Below are 23,597 nucleotides of genomic sequence, written 5' to 3' on the forward strand. Positions count from 1 at the left end.
CTGATCTCCAGGATCAGTGAAGATATGAGGCATGTTTATCCTAACCTCAGAAGTCTGAGGATGAAAGTCTTAAAAGCCACAGTGAGAGATTTTGAGTCCCCATTTCACTCACCACTTTTTGAGCCCATGTTGGGTGCCAAAAATGTTGCAGGACATTTTCTTGGTTCCATTAAAGATGAGGTCCTTGTTCCAACAGCCATGAAAGTTTAGGTTCACAGACAGTGTGAAGGGTGAGCAAAGCAGGGTTTTATTGGGTGAAAAGTGAAAAAAAGCGGGGGAATTGGGAATCTTCACAAGGCCAGCATTTCTGCTAGAATGCTTCCCACCTCACAGTTTGAATCCCAGGTTCCACCCAGAAAAAGGAGGGGCCAGGCTCCTCCCTTTGCAAATGGTACAAAACTTTGTAGCTCCACCCCCCTGCACATTCCTCCTATTGTGCAGGCTGGTTGGAGTTTTTCTGGGGACTCCCTCTCACCTGGCTATCTCACTTTGTGTATGTGTATACATATCTATGGTGAGCACTAGATTTAAAAAACTTAAATTGTTATCTCTATTGGGGATTTCTTAAAAGTATTGATGTCTAATAGGGAACATTAACATTCAATATCTGGTTAAGAATATAATATTTTATTAAATTATTATCATTTAAAAATGCACTTATGAGTTTATTTGTTTATTTTTAAGCATATTGAGATGTTTCTGGTTTTGACATTTGTTGATGTTTCCCAAGAATAAGTACATTTGATGTATTTGAAATCTAAGAGAGGTAAATAAAACTAGAAGATATTTATGAATGTTAATTTGGGGGCACATATTTGATTTTTTTGTTGCATATAAGTAGTACCTACTTGGTCATATTGAAGATGAGATAGACAATTTATCCAAAAGCAGCTAACATCGCAAATAAATTCTATATATTTGTTTTAGAGATTTTGCTTTGATTTATTGTTGTTTTATGTGTAGCCAGAAACATACCTCATTCTAAAATATGATATGTATCTATAGAAATTTTAACAGAAAGGGGGAAAAAAACATATAACAGGAATCAGTAACCACAGCCACTCCTCTGAATTACATTCTTATGGACTACATTTTCTTCTGTTTCATCAGTCAAAGTTAGACTACTTTTCTACTCAATGTCACAGGGGCCCATCAATCAAAAAGGGATGTTTTGTTGAGCAGGCAAGTATCACAAATGACTACACAACTGAGAAAACCTTTTATACTCAGGGACACGAAAGATCCCACCGCATTTTCTTCTAACACAGGGATTAAAAGTGTAGTACTTCTAATATATCTAAAACTAAGTGAAAGTGTTTTCTATCCAAAGGTTGTAAGCCTCATCAACTGTCAGATTTATGACTTGAGGGTCATGCTTTAAGGCCCATTGAGTTTTACATCAGAGATAAAAAGTAGAATAAGTTTTTTTCAGTAATTTAATCTGTTTTTCAATTTAACTATTTTATGTCATCTCTACCAATGAAAATACAATGTTATTTTAATAAATTATTCCAATAAGGTTTAGCTAATATATATTTTTCACTCTTAAAAATAATATATATTTCTTAAAAATAATATATATTTTTAAGAAAGTATTTGAGAAACTAACATTATTTTTGAATATAAATATACCTTCTAGTGTTATGCAATGGAAATGAAGGTGACTTTCTGAATGCTGGCTTCTTATATATATAAAGTTTTATATATAAAAATATTAAAGTTATGACCTAACAATTATTTATTGTATAATGTTTGTGCTTCATCTCCTTTGGTCCCATGGATTCTTTGATACTTTAGATCTTTCCTGGAGGAAACATCTACATCAAAATTTGTCAAAGTTGATTTTGTCCTATAATTCTTATGTTGCTGAAGTCCCACATTATTTTTTCAGCCAGTGAGGCTTCACAGGAGTAGATGATGCTTTCCTTTCTTTTATTTTGGGAGCAAGAGTTTTCCTAATTTTTTGCTATTCTGTTTCTGTGGAACATTTAATTTCTAACACTCACTGCCTTCTTTCATTTTACCATCAGTTTTTCAGGGGAACTTCTCTGATGGAAGACAGATTTCTCTCTCTATGAGACTTGCCTTCCAAGATTACCTTCCCTGGTATCACTAATTTTGAAGTCTTTTTTTGCTGCTTATTGAGAAGACACAGATAAGATCAGATCCATCAGATTTTGGAATATTTTCTGGTATTTGACACACAGGTAGAACTCTTTCTGAGGCTGATTGTATCTGTGTTTTGCTTAGGCTAGGATTCCTCTGCCTGTACTATTTTCCTCAGTCTCCCTCTGTCTTCTTGCTTTGATATTGACACTGTAGCTAGCCCTGCTGACTGCAGGCTTTTTCTGCACTTACATATATGTGGACATTCTCTACTTGTCCAAATTGAAGTTTAGTGTTTTCTATTGCCTAACTGTGCTATAGACATAATTGTTTGAATTCCATATATATACAGTTTTGGAAGCTTTTGACAGTATTATCTCATGGAAAATCAGAATTTTAAAATAATAAATTAAACATGACCTTTAGACCCAGGAGCTACAGCCCTGTTAATGAACATAATAAATTATCACTTATTCCAGAGCTACCATCTCTTTTGCTGCCAAAATGCACAAGTGTGAAGCTAAAGAATGGGCATGTGAATTTAGCTCTCTTTAAAGTTGTCTTTGACATGGAAATAAGCTCATTTGTTATTTTTGTTGTATTAGATCTGTTTCCAACTCTCCAGTTGCTGGTTCTCAAATTTCACTATATATTGAATTCAACCCAAATGATATTTAAAGGTACAGTTTCCAGGATCACAGGCCTTGAAATTCTAAGTCCATAGGTATAAAGAGGAGAGTAGAATTGCCATGTTTAACAATATCTATCAACTCTTTCAGTGTGAATGTTCTGTAGACCACCCTTTGAGAACTGGAACAAAATCAATCATTTTGCGATGTATTTTACTTATGGTGTGAGCCATATGAATTTCTGGGGTATCGTAGTATTAGTAGTCCAGGCCCTAGGAAGGAACTTTAAAGTGAGAGTGTGCTAGGTACATTGGAGGCACGGTGATGAAGTCAATGGAAGTAGATGCCAATGAGTGAGGAAGAGGACATCAGGAGATGAGATCAGAAAGGTAGCCCAGTTGTAGCAAGTTATATATGGATTTGTAGGCCATGTAACTCACCTCATAATTTATTCTAAATAATACAGAAAACCTTTGGGAAGTGTGTAATACAAGGTTATCATGCTATAACTTTAGAAGTATCAGTTTGAATATTTTATGAAGAAGACACTCAGAAAATCAGTGTAGGTGGTAGACGAATATTAGAATGTTACTACATTAAACCTGATGAAATGCTATAGTAGTATTGAAGAGGATGGTAACATTGATGATAATGAGAAATGGTTTTATTCTGGATATATTTTGAAAATATAAGAATTTTTAAATTAGATATGGGTTATGATGGTAAAGAGTTGAGAAATAATCTTAAAGTGTTTTGGCTGAGCAATTAGAAATATACTGTTTCCATTTACTGAAATATGGAATATCAGGAATGAATCATACTTGGGTCGGAGGAGTTAAGAGTTTGGTTAAGATATATTGTCTGGAAGATGTTTACAAGGCATCAAATTAAGATGGCTTATGAACAATTGGCTACATTTATTTGAAGCTGTAAAAATAAGTCAGCATTGAAGATAAACGTTTTGGAGTTATCAAATGATATGTAATATGTAAAGCAATACGTTTGGAGAAGCCTACATTGTGGGTTCAATTTAGAGACCAGAAGACTCTGAAGAACAACTGGTGGAAGAACTGGGCAAAAATTAAAAAAAAAAGACAGAAAATATGAATAATACCAAAAAAGATTTACATACAGCTGATGGAAGAGTATTATATTTATCAAACAAATCAAATACTAATTAAATATTAACTAAGATGAGAAATGATATTTGATAATTGGCTTTGACAGTATGGCAATTATTAGTAACATTGACAAGAACAGTAGAGACAAACATCCCTAAATGAGAGGGCTTCTAGTATGAATGCAAAGAGAGAGACAGAAAGAGAGAGAGAGAGTAATACCATGGTATAATGATTGTAAATACTTAAGTATTATAAGTCCCATAGAAGTGCATCAATTAAAACACAAAGTTACAATGACTACATTGAAAAAGGCCATTGTTTGAGGTTATTATTAAAGAAAAAAATTGCTTTTCATTTAGGAGAAAGATGAAATTGTAATTGTAATGAGATATAGTAACAAAATTATAAGCCCCTGTCTCTGCATGTATTGGCTTCTTTATTAGTGAGTCAATTGTGAGGCAAGCCATTTGTATTTTAAATAAGTATCAGGCATGCCTCTTACATAAGTTTTTGATAAACAGCTCAAATATAGCCTATGGACTGCAGACTTTTATTGACACCTCTCCTCTCCCTTTTTATGTATTCTATTCTTTGAAGACAAAAAAGAAAAACAAATTATCTCATCACAGAAGCATTGCCAGAATAATAATGATAATATACTTCATTATATGACCCTTCTCAAAAAGCAATTTTTATGGCTTTGCACATGTAAAGAACCTTTTAGATTACCCAGAACATCTCAGAACTTTTCAAAGTTCCCTGTTGTTATCTAGTCTTCCAGAATGTCTGTATAAATCCTGGCAAAGCTGCTCTAACTGAAATCACAGCTGTAGGCAAGTGAGCTGCTGCCAGCAGCTTCATTTTGTTTGGTAATGCCCTGGAATTTGGCATCCTCTATCCTGCTGATCTGAGGACTGTGTCAAATCAAATAGCACTAAACCCTGGGAACAGAGATTCTTCAAGATCTTCAAGTTCAGATAAAATATTGACTGTGTGTGGGGATGGGGCTCTTAAGGTACCCCAAAAGAGGAAAGTCATCTTCTTAGGCTGCAGGACTTTTCTCTGCTATCACACCACTGAGTTGAGAGAAGGGGAAGATAGAAATAAACTCAAGTTAAAATATTGCAGACCTCACTATTTTATGAAAATTAGTTTCTCTTGATTATTTTTAGTTCATTCTGTGGGATTTGTTAATTTCCAGAGTCCTAAAATGGTTAATTTTAGTTATTTGGTCTATATTTTTGTCGGCTTAGAAAAAGAACAAGTTTATCAATATACTTGCTTGGCAATTCTGAAAGTCCCTTTCAGCTCTGCTTCTTTGATGACACACCAATGTCTTTCCTCCTTGTATTCTAACAGGCTACAAGTGAGTCAGGCTAGGCTTTTGTAGGGGGGAGATCCCATAAGTGCTGAAGCAGGGACAAAATGCCTCAGCCTATTTCCATATAAATAATGAAGAAGAAAGTAACTAGAAATATAACCGTAGTAGTTATTAGTTATTCATATGTAATGATAGTTATTCATAGGTGATCTTAATTCTTTTGCTAATGCCTCTCAGGTTGGAAGTGTGAACCTGGGTTGACATTGTGAAATGAATGACACTAAGGCAAGATGCTTTAAGCCCTCTGACACACCTGATAAGGGCCGCTGGAGGATGTCTCGGCTGTGCGGCAGCACCAGCGCTGTGAAAACGCCCGCCGTTTAGCCTGCTAGGGAAGGAGATGTCCAAAATGGCCAAAACATCTTCTTCCTGGGGAAATCTGGAGAAAATTCTGCTTCTCCAAGCTCTTGTGGTAGGCCTGACAACTGTCAGGTAGGCCCTCAGACATCCAGGGGCTTAACTGTCTCTATGTGATGCCGTTCTTCAGCGGTCACTTTCCATGTCTACTCTCATGTTCTGCTTCTGCACCTGGTTCCTTTTGTCTTAGAAAAGATAATCAGCAATAGTAATATAAATCTTAATGTTTTAGTTATTTCTTGATAAGTATGGAAAAGGTGCTGATGCATTATGCTCCTTACCTCACTTCGGGTGCCAGAAATTCCTGAGTCCCTACCTGAATGACACATGATGTACTTGACCCTATCACTGCCATGCCCTATCTACCCTGCCCCCAGTCTCGAACCCTGGGCCCAAACTCTCTTTTCTCTATCTCTGTGTCATGTGTCTTTTATTTCTCCAATTTCTCATCTCCACACCAGCTGGGAGGGGCTCACAGAACCCTGTAGGGCTGGACCCTATAGGCTTTCATTTAGTATCCTTGAAGTCTCTCTCTGTCAGTTGAAGTCAGAGGGTTCATCAGGATGGGCAGGTCAATTTTTTTTTTCTCAGTCACTTCAGTCTCATCTCTTTTATAACAGTATTGATCAGGATGAAGAAGTTTATGTTGTTATAAACATAATATATAGTACAGCAAAGACTGATTCTTCACTTATACTTTTAGTTCACTTGTGTTGATGTGGGCATGTCCTGTACACAGACACTCAGGGACCCAGGGTAACAGAGATTCCCCCATGATGTAGCTGTCTATTGGGAACTTGCAGCATCTTCATGTGGCAGGTGAGAAAATTTATGAAGATCTCATCAGTACTCCTCCATGCTTCAGCCTAGAAGAGGATCACTGTTGAGATCTCTATGAACTTTTTCACCTGCCACATCAAGGTGAAATGCCATGCCAATTTCTCTCTAAAAAAAAATGGTCATAAATGGTTATATGGTTTTGTTTATGCTGCAAAGAGATTTTTATTTTTTATTTATTTATTTTTTATTGCATTTTAGGTTTTGGGATACATGTGAAGAACATGCAAGATTGTTGCATAGGTACACACATGGCAGTGTGATTTGCTGCCTTCCTCCCCATCACCTATATCTGGCATTTCTCCTCATGCTATCTCTCCCCAACTCCCACCCCGCATTGTCTCTCCCCTATTTCCCCCCAACAGACCCCAGTGTGTGATGCTCCACTCCCTGTGTCCATGTGTTCTCATTGTTCAACACTCACCTATGAGTGAGAACATGCGGTGTTTGACTTTCTGTTCTTGTGTCAGTTTGCTGAGAATGATGGTTTCCAGATTCATCCATGTCCTTACAAAGGACACAAACTCATTGTTTTTTATGGCTGCATAGTATTTTTTGCCTCCTTTATGACTAGAAAGAGGAGAAACTGCAATCTACTTTACTATTCTTCAGCTGGCTGCTGCTTAAGTCTTGAAAAATCAAATTTAAACAATTTTCTCTTGCAGTCCTCTCTGCGTGGTCTAGCACTTTGCTTTTGAACTGGCATATACTTACTATACTTACTATGTACTATCTTTTTGTTAGCCTACTGGTGCCTTAGCTAAAAAGAAAAAAAATCTCCTTCACTTCCTTACTGTACAAAGTAGAATATTGTATAGTTATAATAATATTTTGTTAGAAGCTTTTTCAAAAATTGTCTCCACAGTAGCCAGTAAGAATTGGCACTCTACCCATTTCTAGTCCAAGGATGAGAGCCCCATTTTTCCATTTTTATTCGTTCATCTTTTTCTTCCAACTGGCTCAAAGAACAGGAAGTTACACTGATACAATCTGACAGTATGCCTGGTAGTGTCCACCTAAACAATAAATGGTTTCCAGATATTATTAGCACTAACTTCTGCATTGCTTTTCTAAAATTAATGTGTAGCTTTAAATCAGCTATTTCTTCCAACATAGAGAATTTAATTCAGAAATAATGTCTTGACTGAACAAGTTTGCTTGATCACCTTACACATGGTGCTTCTATCATCCATCATTTAATGATCCAATAAGTAGAGTGGTCTTGGGTTTCCACTGTATGCAAAGGACTGAGCTAGGATCCTGGATTATGAAAAGTATGTGAAACATACATGCATGTTATGCTCATGCAATTTTTAGTCTATGAAAGTTAATGATATTAAAGAAACACCTTCATTCAGTAATGCAACGATTATTTAATGTGTTGAATACTTATTAGATGCCAGGTACCGAAAATACAGAAGCAAATAGGGCATTATTTCTGTCCTTAGGTACCAAATTATAAAAATTCCTTTGATTTATTCATTTCCACTCATTGTGCATTACAAAACAGCAATAACAAATAAAATCATATCATAATGTGGATATATCACCTACAATTTCCAATATAGCTCTATATAGATTCCGACAAGGTCATTAAAATTTGTGCTCCATTTCTCTGCCTTCCGGGACCACTGGGATGGCGACATCACCCCCATGGCTAGACTAGATGGGAAGGCCAACAGCAGCAATCAGTCTGAGCTCCACTCCCATGGTTCTCTCCAGTTCTGTGTTCTTTGAAGCCTAGGTGGACACAGCTGTGTCTCTGGGGCCTATCCACTCTGGTACACTGACTTCTACTGAGTTAGCTGGGTGTGACCTCCCTTCCAGTGCACTTAAAAGGAAGAACATCAAACCAAGGAGGATTATTCTTGAGGCTTAAGGTCTAATGCAGTTTGCCTTTCTAGGTTTTAGACTTTTCTTGGGAACCCTCAACCTTCCCTCTTTCCTACTTGATCCCTTTTGGAATGGGAATGTCTATGCTATGTCTGCCTGTATTTTGGAAGTACATAACTTGTTTGCTTTCACAGGTTTACAGCTAGAGAGGAATGCTGCCTCAGGATGAATTGCACCCTAAATCTCATCTGTATCTGATTTAAAAGATATTTTGATGAAACTTTAGATTTTACAATTGATGTTGGAATGATTTCAGACTTTTGGGGCTGTGGTGATAAAGTGAATATATTTTACATGTGAGAGAACATGAAATTTGGAGGCAAGAGATGGAATATTCTGACTAAGTATTTGTCACCCCAAATTCGTATGTTGAAACTCTATCCCCTAAGTGAGTGTATTATGAGTGTGGCCTTTGGAAGTAATTAGTATTAGATGAGGTGATGAGGGCAGAGACCTCATGAGTGAGACGAGTGCCCTTATCAGAGTTCTAAGAGAGCTTGTTCCACTCTGCTCTCCACCATCTAAGATTACAATGAGAAGTCAGCAGTTGGCAATATTATAACAAAATTGCAGAACACAAAAATATATAAAAATTAATTGCTTTCTTACATATGAAGAATAAAAGTGGAATTTGAAATTAAAAACAATACCATTTACACTAGCAACCCAAATATGAAATACTTAGTTATAAGTCTAACAAAATATGAATAAGATCTACATGAGGAAAACTAAAAAACTGTTTAAAAAATTGAAGAACTAAATACCTGGAGAGCTATTTTATGTTCTCAGATAGGAGAACTAAATGTTGTCAGAACATTAGTCTTTCCCAACTTGATCTATACAGTCAATGCAATCTGAATCAAAATCCTAGTAACTCATTTCATTGATACTAATAAACTTATTCTAACATTTATATAGAGAGGCAAGAATTCTAATAGCAAACATAATAAACAAAAGTTGGAGGATTGACACCACTCAATTTCAAGACCTACTATAAAGTACTATAATCCTGACATTGTATTATAGGCAAAAGAGTAGGCAAAACTATTAATGGAACAGAATAGAGAGCTCTCCAGAGCTCTCTATTCTGTTCCATTAATAGTTTTGTCTACCATAAATACAGTCATCGGATCTTTGAACAAAGACAATACAATGGAACAAAAATCTTTTTATTTAAATAAATTGTCCTGAAACAACTGGACATCCATTTGTAAAAAAAAACAGACCTTACAGTCTTTGCAAAAGTTAACTCAAAATGGATCACAGACTAAATGTAAAATGGAAAACTATGTATATCCTAGAAAATAACGTAACAAAAAAATCTAGATGACAGGGTCTGGCAAATTGTTAGATATAACACCAAAGGCACAATTCATGGAAGAAAGAACTGATACACTAGACCTTATTAAAATTTGTTAAATTTGCATTGGGAAATACAGTGTCTAAGGAATAAATTAAAAATAAGGTACAAAGAGATAATGTTTGCAAAAGACATACCTGATAAATAATTGTTATTTAACTATACAAAAAATTCTTAAAAGTCAACAATAAGATTAAAGAAAACCAGGTAAAAAATTGAAGAAATATATACAGATAGCAAGAAAGATATACAGATAGCAAATAAACATATGAAGAGATGCTCCACATCATGTCATCAGGGAAATGAAAATTTAAAAAAAAAGATATACTACGACAAAACTATGAGAATGGCCAAAATACAGAGCACTGATAACATGAAATGCTGATGAGGATCTGGAGCAAATTGAACTCTCATTCATTTGCTTGTGAAAATGCAAAATGGTACAACAATTTCAGAAGACAGTTTGGTGGTTTCTTACAAAAATAAATAAACTCATACTGTAAGATTCAGCACTCATACTTTTTGGTATTTATCCAAAGGAATTGACAGTTTACCTCCATACAAAAACATATACAAGGGTGTTATGTCAGTTTTATTCATAATTGTGAGAACTTGGGGAAGAAGCCCACCAAGATGTCCATGTCTATTACAAGTGAAAGATGTTTTTTTTCGAGACTGAGTTTTGCTCTTGTTGTCCAAGCTGCAGGGCAGTGTGAGATCTTAGCTCACTGCAACCTCCGCCTCCTGGCTTTAAGCAATTCTCCTGCCTCAGCCTCTTGAGTAGCTGGGATTACGGGAATGTGCCACCATTCCCAGCTAGTTTTGTATTTTTAGTAGAGAAGAGGTTTCTCCATGTTACTCAGGCTGGTCTCAAACTCCCACCCTCAGGAGATCTGTCTGTCTCAGCCTCCCAAAGCACTGGGATTACAGGCGTGAGCCACCATGCGTGGCTGATGTTAGTGTTAAAAGGCTACATATTGTATAACTCCAACTATGTGAAATTCTAATTAAGGCAAAACTGTAGAGACAGTGAAAAGATCATTGGTTGCCTGGTGTAGGAAGAAGGGAAGGTGCGATGAACAAATAGAGCACATAGGATTTTTAGGACAATGAAAATGTTTTGTATGATATTATAATGGTAAACGCATGTCATTATACATTTGTCCAAACTCACAGAATATATAACACAAAGAGTGATGCTAATATAAATCACGGACTCTGGATGACAATGGGGATTACAATGATGTATGATTTTAAATTCATCAGTTTGATAAATGTACCAGGAGATATTGATAATGCAGGAGAGTATGCATTTGTGGGGAGCAGGGTTATATGGGAAATCTCATTACCTGTCTTTTAATTATGATGTGAACATAAAATGGTTTTAAAAATAGAAAGACTTTTTAATAGGTAATATAGTGGACTTTTGGGATTAAATATTTTAGTAGAAAGCACAAAAAGAAAATAAGCTCTATTAATAATTTAGAGGCAAATTTAGACAAGACTTATCATCTGAAATGAAGAATACTAAAGTTGATAAGAATTACAGGAGATTGGCTACGTGCAAAAGTTATGCAGTATTAAAAAATGTCTAATATATACTGTCTCTTAAGGATACATTATCTTAAAATATAAATCTTAATTCTTTTGTAACATGATTAATAAATATCAGAAATATTATTATAAGTGTAAAATACCTTTCATAAAAGAGTATATACTATATGAATCTATTTATATAACATTCTTGAACAGGAAAAATTAATCTGTGGTTAAAACAAAATTGGATTTGCCTTAGAATAGGAGATTACATTGATGAGCTGAAAATGTACATGAGAGAATATTCTGGTGGTAATAATAATGTTCTATATCTCATTAAGGTTCTATATTACTTATTTGTAATAGTATATATATGTGTGTGTAAAGATACAACAATTGCACATTTAAAATTTGTGCATTCCATTGTAAAGTTTACAACAGTTTTTAAAAGTGCACATATATTAAACTTTTGTTAATGATTTGTACCACATGAGTGTTCATATCTAGCAGCTATTCACTGTACAATTCTTTCAAATTTGATGTATGTTTGAAAATTTTTTATAATAATACACTGGAGAAAATAATAATGAACTCTGGAATTGAGAATAGAGCAGAGGGGAAGACTTAGTTTTTTTCACTTTAAATGGTTTTAAAATTTTATAATATATCTATTTTACTTTCACAATTTTTGTTTAAGATGCAGAACCAGCCCAGTCTAAATGTGATACATCAGCAGTGCCTCAGAACCAAAGTTAAGAGATATCTGTTCCAAATGATGTACATGTATATGCACATAAAAGTGTCTTATGTTGGATAAATAATCTTGCTTGCTCAAGTGTAAAGTTAATTTTTCAATACACAGCTGCACAGAAGTTTCAGTATGTTTATGTATATAATAATTCATTAAGAAGAGATTTAGTAACACATGTTTTCTAAAGATTGACTATAAAACCTGTGTTGTCCATGAATTAAAGTTTGTTAAGCACCATAATAGATATGCTGAGCCTAGACATTATACAGCCAAAGACATAAACCTCTCTACTGAATTTAATCCAATCAATTGTTCAGCTATCTAAGGTTGATGAAAGGGAGTTAACAAGCTTCTGGATCTACAAAATTCAAAAGCGGATGTTTTACTTTAAAAAAACCAGTACAACTCTCAATATGAATGGTCTGTTTATTAATTTAATGTCTGTCAGTACCATTATTTTTATGTTATGAATCATGTAACTCAAGTTTCTTTTAATTTTGACCACTTAAGAAAGTTAATGTAATCAATTATTTCTATGCAACTTGTCTATAACAATGAATACATAGTTATGGAAACACATTGGAATTATAGTGAGAATGAGCCATGATAATGGAAATGAAGTTATAGGAAAATGACCCAGATATAAAATACACTTATTTTGAAGAAATTAATTTTCTTTGGATTTGGAAACTCAGTGATTTATAATAATCTATCAAAATATTATAAAAGCATACCAGGAGACAAGATTTGTTAAACCGAATAAATTTAAATGGCTTATCTTTGCAAAGGATGATAGACCAATAAGGTATTAGTATAGCAGAAGTAGTGAAATATTCAAAATAAATGTGTTTGTGTCAATAAATGGCAAGTGTCTAAGACTGAAAGGAAATACATATCCAAGAGAGGAAAATATTTCATGTAAATGTCAGATAAAATAGTATGTTTCTACCAGTAGCGATACATGTAGTTTTATAATACATTGAACTTCTACAATAAATTATTTTTCTAGAACATCATTAAATAAACTTTAATATGCTAATGAATAATAATATGATAAACCTCTGAGTGTTAATAAATCATTTAGCAAATATTCACTAGTATTGTCAGTGATCACTCATCTCAGCCACCTGATATATGATTTGCATTTAGATTTATGAAGTAATAGTTCTCTAAAAGTCTGAACTACTGGTTTGGCTAACTAAACTTTTAAAACCATTTAATGTCTCAATAACTAACACTCAATGAAACAAAAGCCACTGAACTAATACCTCTAACAGAAGTATTTGTAATCATATGGCTGGAAAAAACTTGGACTTCATGTGTGACACTTTTAAAAGTAACTGAAATATTGTCCACTCTTTTATAGCTTTATGCATATTATCTTACAAATTTAGTGATTGTTATTGCTATTATTATTACTTAATTAAAATTCAATCTTGCTTAAATATCTTTGATTGTTAAATCCTAGTTAAACCATGGATTTGTACTGGGATAGAGACAATATCATAGTTTTACAACCTGTCCTCAGAAACAGGTAACTTTAAAACTTAGTATTCTATATATTTAAATGAAGGACATTGTAGTATCAAATATATGAGATGTGTAAGACTAGTTGTTTTCCAGTCTATCTCATCAAGTGGATTAAGGCATTTAATTGGCTCTGTAATACACAAAAATATAGAGATATGTGTTTCTATGTCAGCACAACTTTTACCATTTAAAAGTGACAACATGGTGGCCTATGGTGATTGAAAAGTTTCCTTTTGCACCTATTCCACCCATCAGTCTAAAATATATATATATATATGTCAGTGATCTAAAATGTCTGGACTTTTTGATTGTCTTCAAGAGTAGCTGGAAAAACTGGGGTAAACTCACTTAAATCAAAAGGCTTAGGGAAACAGCATTACCTTATTCTTTGCTTCTGAAGTATCCTTTGAACTGCATGTTTTCTGATTAATTAATTAACAGCAGTAAATTTAAGTTCAGGAAATTTTTCTCTCCATCTTTTAAACTAAATCTCCTGTTTGCATCCTGACCTACTTGTGTTACATATAAATTATTATTCTGTCAATCACCAATATATACATTCGCATATATACTCAAAGCATATGCCTACAGTATCATGTAGTGCTTTCCCTGACTCAGCTGTACAATCAGTCATTTCTCCAAAGAGCCCTAATTTGTTATCAATGTAATATATTATTTAGAAACTAAAATCCAGGTACTTTTATGTGTTATTTGTTAATGGGGTCAAGTTATTTTCATTCTCTCTTCATTCCATGGACAATGAAAAACACATACACAGAAATACAAACTCACATATACACTATCAATACATGTTTTTAAATACATTTTACCAATATGTCTAGTACCAAGGCAATAGTGCAGATTGCATGCCAATATTGCCTTATTCATATTCTTAACCTCCTTTTCAACACTGTTTCAACAATTGCTGGTAAGTTGGAACTTACCAGCAATTTACTCAGTGTATTTACTCAATTATAGATTACTGACTATTTCATACATTGAAAGTTAAGTCATGTGTAAATAGGGACAGTTTATATTTTATTTACTGAATCTCAGGTTAATTATTTTGTTGTTTTATTGTACTTGCTAGGATCACAAGTATGTTGAAAGTTGAATAATAAGATGAAGCATAGATTTCACACCTTGTTCCTGATTAGATGGGTGAAATACTAAATATTTCACCACTAACTATGTGTTAGGTATAGGATTTTCATAAATACACTATAACATATTGAGGATGGGTGTTGAATGCTGTAAAATATCTGTTTCTACTTCTACTGAAATGGTTTGACTGCCAGATTAACAAAAAACTTTGGATACAAAATTGTTGTACATATTTATAGGGTACATGTGATATTATTTGAGACATAGTCTTGCTCTATCCCCCAGGCTAGAGTGTAGCAGCAGAATCTCGGCTCACTGCAAGCTCTACCTCCCAGGTTCAAATGATTCTCCTGCCCCAGGCTTCAGAGTAGCTGGGACTACATGTATGTGCCACCACAGTCAGCTGATTTTTGTATTTTTAGTAGAGACAGGTTTTCACTACGTTGGCATGGCTGGTCTTGAACTCCTGACCTCAGGTGATCCACCTGCCTTGGCATCTCAAAGTGCTGGAATTACAGGAGTGAGCCAGTACTCCTGGCCCATGTGATATTTTGGTCCAGACATATAATGTGTAATAATCAAATATGAGTAATTGGGGATATCTATCACCTCAAGCATTTATCATTTTTGTATTAGGAAAATTCCAATTCCAATTTTCTAGTCATTTTGAAATATGCAATAAATTATTGTTAACTATATTTGACTGACTGTGCTACCAAATATTAAGTCTTAGTCCTTCTACCTAATTGTATTTTTGTACCAATTTACCATTATCTCTTTATTCCCCCTAGCCACATTACCCTTCCTCTGGTATACATTATTCTACTTTCTATCTCTATGAAATCAAATTGTTTTAGCTAACACATGTGACTGAAAACATGAGATTTTGTCTTTCTGTGCCTGACATATTTCATTAACAAAATGACTTGAAGTTTCACCCATTTTTTTGCAAATGACAGGATTTTGTTCTTTTTATAACTGTATAATATTCCATTGTGTGTAGGTACCATCTTTTCTTTATTCATTTATCCACTGATAGAAACTTAGGTTGATTCCATAACTTGGCTATTGTAAATAGTACTGCAATAAATGTGGAAGTGCAGATATCTCTTCAAATATACTTATTTCCTTCTTTTGGATATATACCTTACAATGAGATTGCTGAATCACATGGTAGTTTTATTTTTACTTATAGTTTTTTGAGTAACCTCTATACTGATCTCCATTGTGAATGTACTAATTTGTATCTCCACCAATGGCGTACATGGTTTCTCCTTTCTACACATCCTCACCAGCATCCATTATTGCGTCTTTTGATAAAAGCCAATTTAACTGGGGTAAGATGATATATCACTGAAGTTTTAATTTGCATTTCTCTGAAAATTAGTGATATTGAACTTTTTTCACATACCTGTTGACCAATTGTATGTTGTTGTTGTTTTTTTTTTACATATTTTCTTAATAGTCAAATGAACCTTACATTGTTGGGATAAATCCCACTTAGTCATGCAGTATTATGTATTTTATGTATTGCCAAATTTATTTTTATAACATTTCAAAATATTGTTATGTTTATTTTCATGAGAGATATTGTTTCTCAATTATTAAAAATGTCATGGGTTATGATAACTTCTGAAACAAAATGTGAAGTTTTTCCTTTTCCACTTTTTAGTGAATTTGTGTAGAATGGCTTATATTTTTCTAAGTTGGATATAATTCACCAGGTGAATAATTTAAGCCTAAGTATTTTTGCAAGTGGGTAAAGGGCAATAATGATTAAAATTCAATTATTTAATAAGTGTAGTGCTATTCAGATTTTCTATTTCATCTATGTCAAACTTCAAAACTATTTTCCAAGTGAAAATATTTGAGTATTTTAGATTTGTCATACTTATTGGTATATTTTTATTCATATATTCATTGTAATACTTTTATAGTCTATAAGATATTTAGTGATAATTTTCTTCCACTCCTATTATTTGTAATTTATATTTTCTCTTTTCATTCTATTGTCTGCCTTTTGATGCATTTGCCATTTTGCTAACCTTTTCTAGGAACCAACATGTGAGTTGCTTTTCTGTTTTGCATTCTTTTCATTTTATTGATTTTCATATGTGTTTATTATTTTCTTCCACTTATCTTGTGTTTACCTTTTTCACTATTTTCCTACTCTAGAATTTTTTTGTGAGTTTCTGTTTATCTAATAAATGTATCTAATCTCTGAATTTCCTTTAGCTCTAACTATATAATTTTGTATGTTTGATATGTGGTATTTTTACTACCAGTTCTTTGAAATATTTTATAATATATCTTATAATTTATTATTTTTCATGTTATTTTAGAGAAATTTTTAAATTTCTAAATGTTTGAAACTTTTCTACATTAAATTTTTTCATTGTTAAATGTGTCTAACTTAATTTTACTTAGACAATATACTTTAAAAGTTGTCAATATTTTGAAATCTATTGAGACTTCATGATCAATCTTATGGTCCATTTTGTTGAACACTTCAAGTGCACTTGAAAACAATTTGCTACCTAGAGTTTTGGGTGTTGTAATCTATTACAGTGAAATAAGGTAGCAGATACTTGTGTACACTTCTCTCTATATATTATTGTGTTGGTTTGTGTTTCTTCTAAGTCTATTTATTACTAAGAAAAATGTATTCAAATCTTCATCTAAAATTGTAGGTTGGTTTGTCTGTTCTTTAGTTCCGTCAATTTTACACATTTTAGGGTTGGGGCATTCACAGCTCTCTGACTGAGGCTCATTGTCAGATATACAAAGGGTGATGGGCTGTAAAAACACCTATGTACCCCCTTTAGTTCAAATTATAAAAGTATTTTCAATGACACTTCTAATTCCCCTGCATCATCATAATGACTTCCAATGTCTCAACACTAATTCATCAGAAAATGAGTTTTGCTGATCACATCAATTATGTTTTCCTCTATATCACTTACTGTATACTCTTTGTTAAATAGTGAGATAAAAACACATGAAATATCTACCACAATTCATTAACTTACAGATGAGAAAATTGAGTCTTTGGAGATATTGTTTGATTTGCCCACAGTTACACAAATAAATTGACAAAATATCAAAATCAGAATGCAGGTTTCTTGTCTCCTGGGCTCAGATTCTTAGTACTTGAAGTTAGCTCCTCAACTTTCTATGCTATTACATATCTTCTTATACAAATAAACTACATTTATATTACATTATATTATTATGGCTATATGATAGATGAGAGAAAATGTGACTACAGAAAAAGTAAGGTTTGCTGAGATCAATTTTGTTATAGCTGTGCATTTTCATCTGAAAGCCACATTTGTAGACAAGGAATTAGGAGGAAGAACTAGAATACTGTTGTGATATTGTACAATAAATATTTGGTCTTTTTCCTATTTCCTGACATACACTTTCTAAGATCCTTAGAATCTCCAATGTGATGTATTTTTGTATACTAATGAGTTAACTGATTGCTGGCAGCTCGTTGGTAGCTTCAAGATGAAGACTATTCACTTGAAAGACCAAGGATTGATTAGTCTTGGGACTTTCACCTCCACGCTTCAATCTCTGGGAAGAGGAGAGGGGCTGAAGGTTAAGTTGATCACTAATGGCCAGTGAATTCATCAATCATGTTTATGTATTGAAGCCTGCATAAAATCTCCAAAGGAGAAGGTTCAGCGAGTTTCCAGATAGCTGAACACATGGAGGTTCCTGGTGGGTGGCATGCCCTAAGAAGTCAAGGAAGCTCTTTGTCCCTTCCCATATCTCACCCTATGAATCTCTTTATCTATATCTTTTATATTATATTTTATAATAAACCAGTAAACCTGTTTCTCTAAGTTCTTTGAGCTACTCTTGATTGGGCCCCATAATTAAGGAAACCAAAGGATGGAGTTGTGGGATCTTCGATTAATAGCTGGTCAGTCAGTTGCACAGGTAAAATATCCTATATTTTGTGATTGACCTGAGAAATGGGGGGCAGTCTTGTGGGACTAAGCCTTTCACCTGTGGGATCTGACACTATCCCCAGGTAGAAAATGTGAGAATTAAACTGGGTTCAGAACACCTAGCTCATATCCACTGCAGAACTGCTTTGTTGTTTGGTGTACAGGAAGAAACTGGACATTTGATAACAGAAGTCTTCCGTGTTGATTGTTGTAGTCTGAGAGCAGACTAAAAATAAATTGGGTTTTTACCTTACAGTAGTGATGAGTTCCCACTGTAACTGACAGTTAATTTAGTTTTGCCCATCTTATCTACATGGTGAATTATCTGTGTAAAATACTTTAATTCTTTATTTATCATTATAAATATAAATTAGTATGTATAGTATGGCCTAAATTTTGGCAAGTATATTTTGTTTTATTTGTGTATGTAACAAAGGGAGGGTTGTAAAATTAATTAGTAGGAAGACCAGCTATAAATGAATTACATTCCATTATGATTACTAAAGCATCCAAAGACTAAGAGGTAAAGAGTTCCTCACAAAAATACAATTCTAAATAATTCATTGTACTATTTTCCAAGGTAATTAAAGAAAGCTAAAGACTTTAAAAATATATTATATTGCAACACTAAAAAACAGAGCTATAAATTGTATTAGTTGGTTAAGTCTTAAGGTAGGCATTCATGCTATTGTCAGTGCATTAAAAATGTGATTAAAAGCAAATAGAAAATAATTCTTCCATATTTTAGATAATTTATTGTGAACTTGTTTTATTTTAATTGCAGATAATGTTAAAACAATTTTTCTCCAAAATAGAATGCTCACTGAATGTATAGAAGATATCTGTGAGAGTGTGAGTTTTTCATGTGTCTGTAAAGTGAAAGATTCCTTCGGATAAAACAAATTAGTGTCATCTAAAGCAACTTATTTCAGAATGCTTCTACAACTCAACAAAAATTAGAGAACAAACTGTGTTAAAATTTCAATTTATTTTCTTAAAGTTTACAAGTTCTCTGCTATTTATTTTGTGGATGCAGAGTGTTGTGTTATAATTAGGAGACTATTCTTGACTACTAATATGGCCTGTTACTTGGATTGGGCCCCATGATTATAATATTTTTTAATCTGTTTCTCTTTGTGTCTCTGTCTGTTTCCATCTCTCTATCTCTGTCTCTCTTACTCTCTTTCCCTCTCTCTAAATATATATCCTATATCCTATATCTGTATTTTATATCTATTTCTCTCTATAACATTTTAAATATCTTTCTGTTGTAAACTTTGAAATTCTTGAAGCAAATCTGGGCAAATATATACTTGTCTCAGCATGTATGTGAAACTTTTTTTTTTTAAGTTTTACTTATAATTGCATATTTTGCAATGTCGGAGGACTTGAAAGAATATTGTCGTCAAATTGTTTCAAATTGTTTTAAACTCTTTACCATCCTCTCCTCCACACACATATGTGCATATGCAGACCCCAGGACTATAAATCACAGGGAAGCACGTGGGTAGAGTTTGGAAATGCTTGTCAATATATTCCTCTTCCCAAGGAGTTATTTATTTATAATTTATTTACTTACTTTTGTAGAACCTGGTTGCCAACTATCATGGGCAAAGTAAGAACAGAATCTTCACAGCAATGATAGTTGTGAGCCTTGTCTTTCCAGACCATAATGCTCTTTTTTTGGAGGCTTGAGTGATTTTATAAAATAAATTCCAGGGAGTATAGAATACCTACTACTTAATGTCTATTTAGACGCAGAGTATGTTTTCAAGTTCATCTGCTTGAATAATTGGATGGATACTAGTGAAAAACAGGTAAGGTTAGGTTAGTAGCCAAAACTGATGTTGCTGGGAAAAGGGAAAAATTTTTAAACTGTCTTTCATCTCATAAGTACTTACCTGGGTTTTCTTCTGAGCTCAGAACTTATAGCACAGTCATTCCTATCCATGGTAAGAAATAACCGAGAAATGAGCTATTTTAATATATCATATTACATATTTTTAAAGATAAGCAGAAACTGTGAAAAGTGTATTAAGATGTCAAGAAGAATAACATGTGTCACGCAACTGTTTGCTGGTTTCATAAGTGGAAAAGATATGCTAGCATAGACTTTATAGCCATCAATGCTTACTACTTAAAGATAGCTAATGTATCTATCATAGCAAAATCAAGATGAAAAAAGAATGTTTTTGTCATATACCCCACTCCAAACTTTTCTTCATTTAAGTGTACCTTTCTTGGATTTATCAACTTTCTTAAAAATGTCAGATAACTACTGCCATGTGAGTAATTATATGTAATAATGTAAAGAACCATAAGAAAAAAATGAATCATTGTTTTACACCAGTAATTTCTACAGTGGTGTGTTACGTGCCAACAACTAACTGAAACAGACATAGCTGTCTAGGGTGAGGTACTGCTGTAACAAAAACAAAAACAAAAAACTATAATATGTGGCATTTGTCCAGGGAGGAGACAGCAAGCAAAAGGCTGAAAAGGGCAGTAAGAAAACTTTTGTAAAGTTGAGATAACAGTAGAGAAATTGCTGGAGGCTGGAGAAACAGCAACTTCTAGTTGCAGTGGTACAAAAATTGCAAAACTGTCTACTGAGTTAACTTGAAAAATAGAAAATGAACTTGTGGTTCTGACTAATAAGCTTTCTAGCACAATGTGGAAAGTGTCAATTTAATTTTTTAGCTGCATATGACAAGACTTTTTAAAAAGTGTGAAATGAACTAAAGAAGGAATTATTTAGCTTGCAAGATGAATTTAGAATAAATATAAAGTGTGTAGGACATATTGAGTAGAAATATAACTCTTTTTCAGAAATTCAGTGTCCCCTGGAAGCTTGAGATTCTAAAGGCAAAATCAGCCTAAGGATGAATTGTATTAAAAATGTGATTATAAAAACATTTCAGTGCCTTAGAAAGTTTTAAAGCTATGATTATTAGATCATTACAAACAAGATGCTTATAAAAATCTCAAGGATGTTGTCCCTCATTGGCCTTGTATAACAAAGGTATAAAGAGCCTGTGTTGTGAAAAATTTTAGCTGCAGTCTTTGGTACGTAGAAGTAAACCCCAATAAAGTTCAGAGACAACCTAGAAAATGTAAAGAAAGTTTTACTACCTAAATCACCCTTATATGAAAAAAAAAAATTGAATATGTTAAATATGGAAATGAAAACTGTTCTCTAGGCCCTCAGTTTTCAATGCCAAGGAAGAAGTCAGATAGCTAATCAGCAGTTATACTCCTATAAGAATGGATAACATTAGAAAGTTTGACGACATCCAATATTCATTAGAAAGTGGAACAACTGGTTCTCTCAAACATTTTCATTGTAGTTTAAGATGGCAAAACCACTTGGGAAAATATCTCCCAATTTCATACAACAACAAATGCATTAGTCTGTTTTCAGGTGGCTGATAAAGACATAAGGAAGACTGGGAAGAAAGAGACTGAACTGGACTTGTGGTTCTGTATGGCTGGGGAGGCCTAAAAATCATGGCCGGAGGTGAAAGGTGCTTCTTACATGGTGGCAGCAAAAGCAAACTGAGGAAGAAGCAAAAGCGGAAACTCTTAATAAACCCATCAGGTCTCGTGAGTCTTATTCATTATCATGAGCATAGCTTAGGAAAGACTGGCCCCCAAGATTCAATTACCTCCCCAGGATCCTTTCCACAACACATGAGAATTCAGGGAGATACAATTCAACTTGAGATTTGGGTGGGGATACAGCCAACCCATATCATTCTACCCTGGCCTCTCCAAATCTCATGTCCTCACATTTCTATACCAATCGTGCCTTTCCAACAGTCTCCGAAAGTCATAACTTATTTCAGCATTAACGCAAAAGTCCACAGTCCAAAGTCTCACCTGAGACAAGGCAAGTCCCTTCTGCCTATGAGCCTGTAAAATCAAAAGCAAGCTGATTACTTCCTAGATGCAATGGGGGTACAGGTATTGGGTAAATACAGCCATTCTAAATGGGAGAAATTGGCCAAAACAAAGGGGTTTCTAGGCCCATGCAAGTCTGAAATCCAGCAGGGCAGTGAAATTTTAAAGCTCCAAAATGATCTCCTTTGACCTCAGGTCTCACATCCAGGTCACGCTGATGCAAGAGGTGGGTTCCCATGATCTTGGGCAGCTCCACCCCTGTGCCTTTGCAGGGTACATCTCCCTCTTGTCTGCTTTCATGGGCTGGTGTTGACTGTGTGGTTTTTCCAAGCGCACAGTGCAAGCTGTCAGTGTATCTATCTTTTTGGGGTCTGGAAGATGGTGACCCTCTTCTCACAGCTCCACTGGGCAGTGCCCCAGTAGGAACTCTGCATGGGGCTCTGACCTCACATTTCTCTTCCATGCTGCCCTAGCAAAGGTTCTCCATAAGGGCCACGCTCCTGCAACAAACTTTTGTCTGGGGATTCAGGTGTTCCTATACATCTTCTGAAATCTAGGTAGAGGTTCCCAAACCTTAATTTTTGACTTCTGTGTACCTGTAGGCCCAACACCACATGGAAGCTGCCAAGGCTTAGGGCTTTCACCCTCTGAAGCCATAGCGAGCTGTAAGTTGGCTACTTTCAGCCATGGCTGGAGCAGCAGGAACACAGGGCACCAAGTCCCTAGGCTGCACATAGCATGGGGATACTGGGATCAGCCCATGAAACCACTTTTTCCTACTGGGCCTTTGGGCCTGTGATGGGAGGGGCTGCCATGAAGATCTCTGACATGGCCTAAAGACATTTTCCACGTGTTCTTTGGGATTAACATTAGGCTTCTTGTTACTTATGCAAATTTCTGCAGCAGGCTTGAATTTCTCCTCAAAAAATGGGTTTTTCTTTTCTACTGCATCATCAGCCTACAATTTTTCTGAACCTTTATGCTCTGTTTCCCTTTTAAAATGGAATGCTTTTAACTGCACCCCAGTCACCTCTTGAATGCTTTGCTGCTTAGAAATTTTTTCTGCCAGATACCCTAAATCGTCTCTCTCAAGTTCAAAGTTTCACAAATCTCTAGGGCAGGGGCAAAATGCC

General features: G+C 34.4%; 1 pseudogene; it reads right to left on the reverse strand.

The window, feature by feature from the left end:
* The window catches only part of LOC105725338 (BLOC-1-related complex subunit 5-like), a 103,671-nt pseudogene extending 80,744 nt beyond the window's left edge, over positions 1-22,927 (reverse strand).
* Between the last annotated feature and the right edge of the window lie 670 nt (positions 22,928-23,597).

Source organism: Aotus nancymaae, unplaced genomic scaffold (genome assembly GCF_030222135.1).
Source record: "Aotus nancymaae isolate 86718 unplaced genomic scaffold, 86718_ANA_hifiasm-v0.15.2.pri h1tg000003l, whole genome shotgun sequence".
In the NCBI taxonomy this organism is placed as follows: Eukaryota; Metazoa; Chordata; class Mammalia; order Primates; family Aotidae; genus Aotus; species Aotus nancymaae.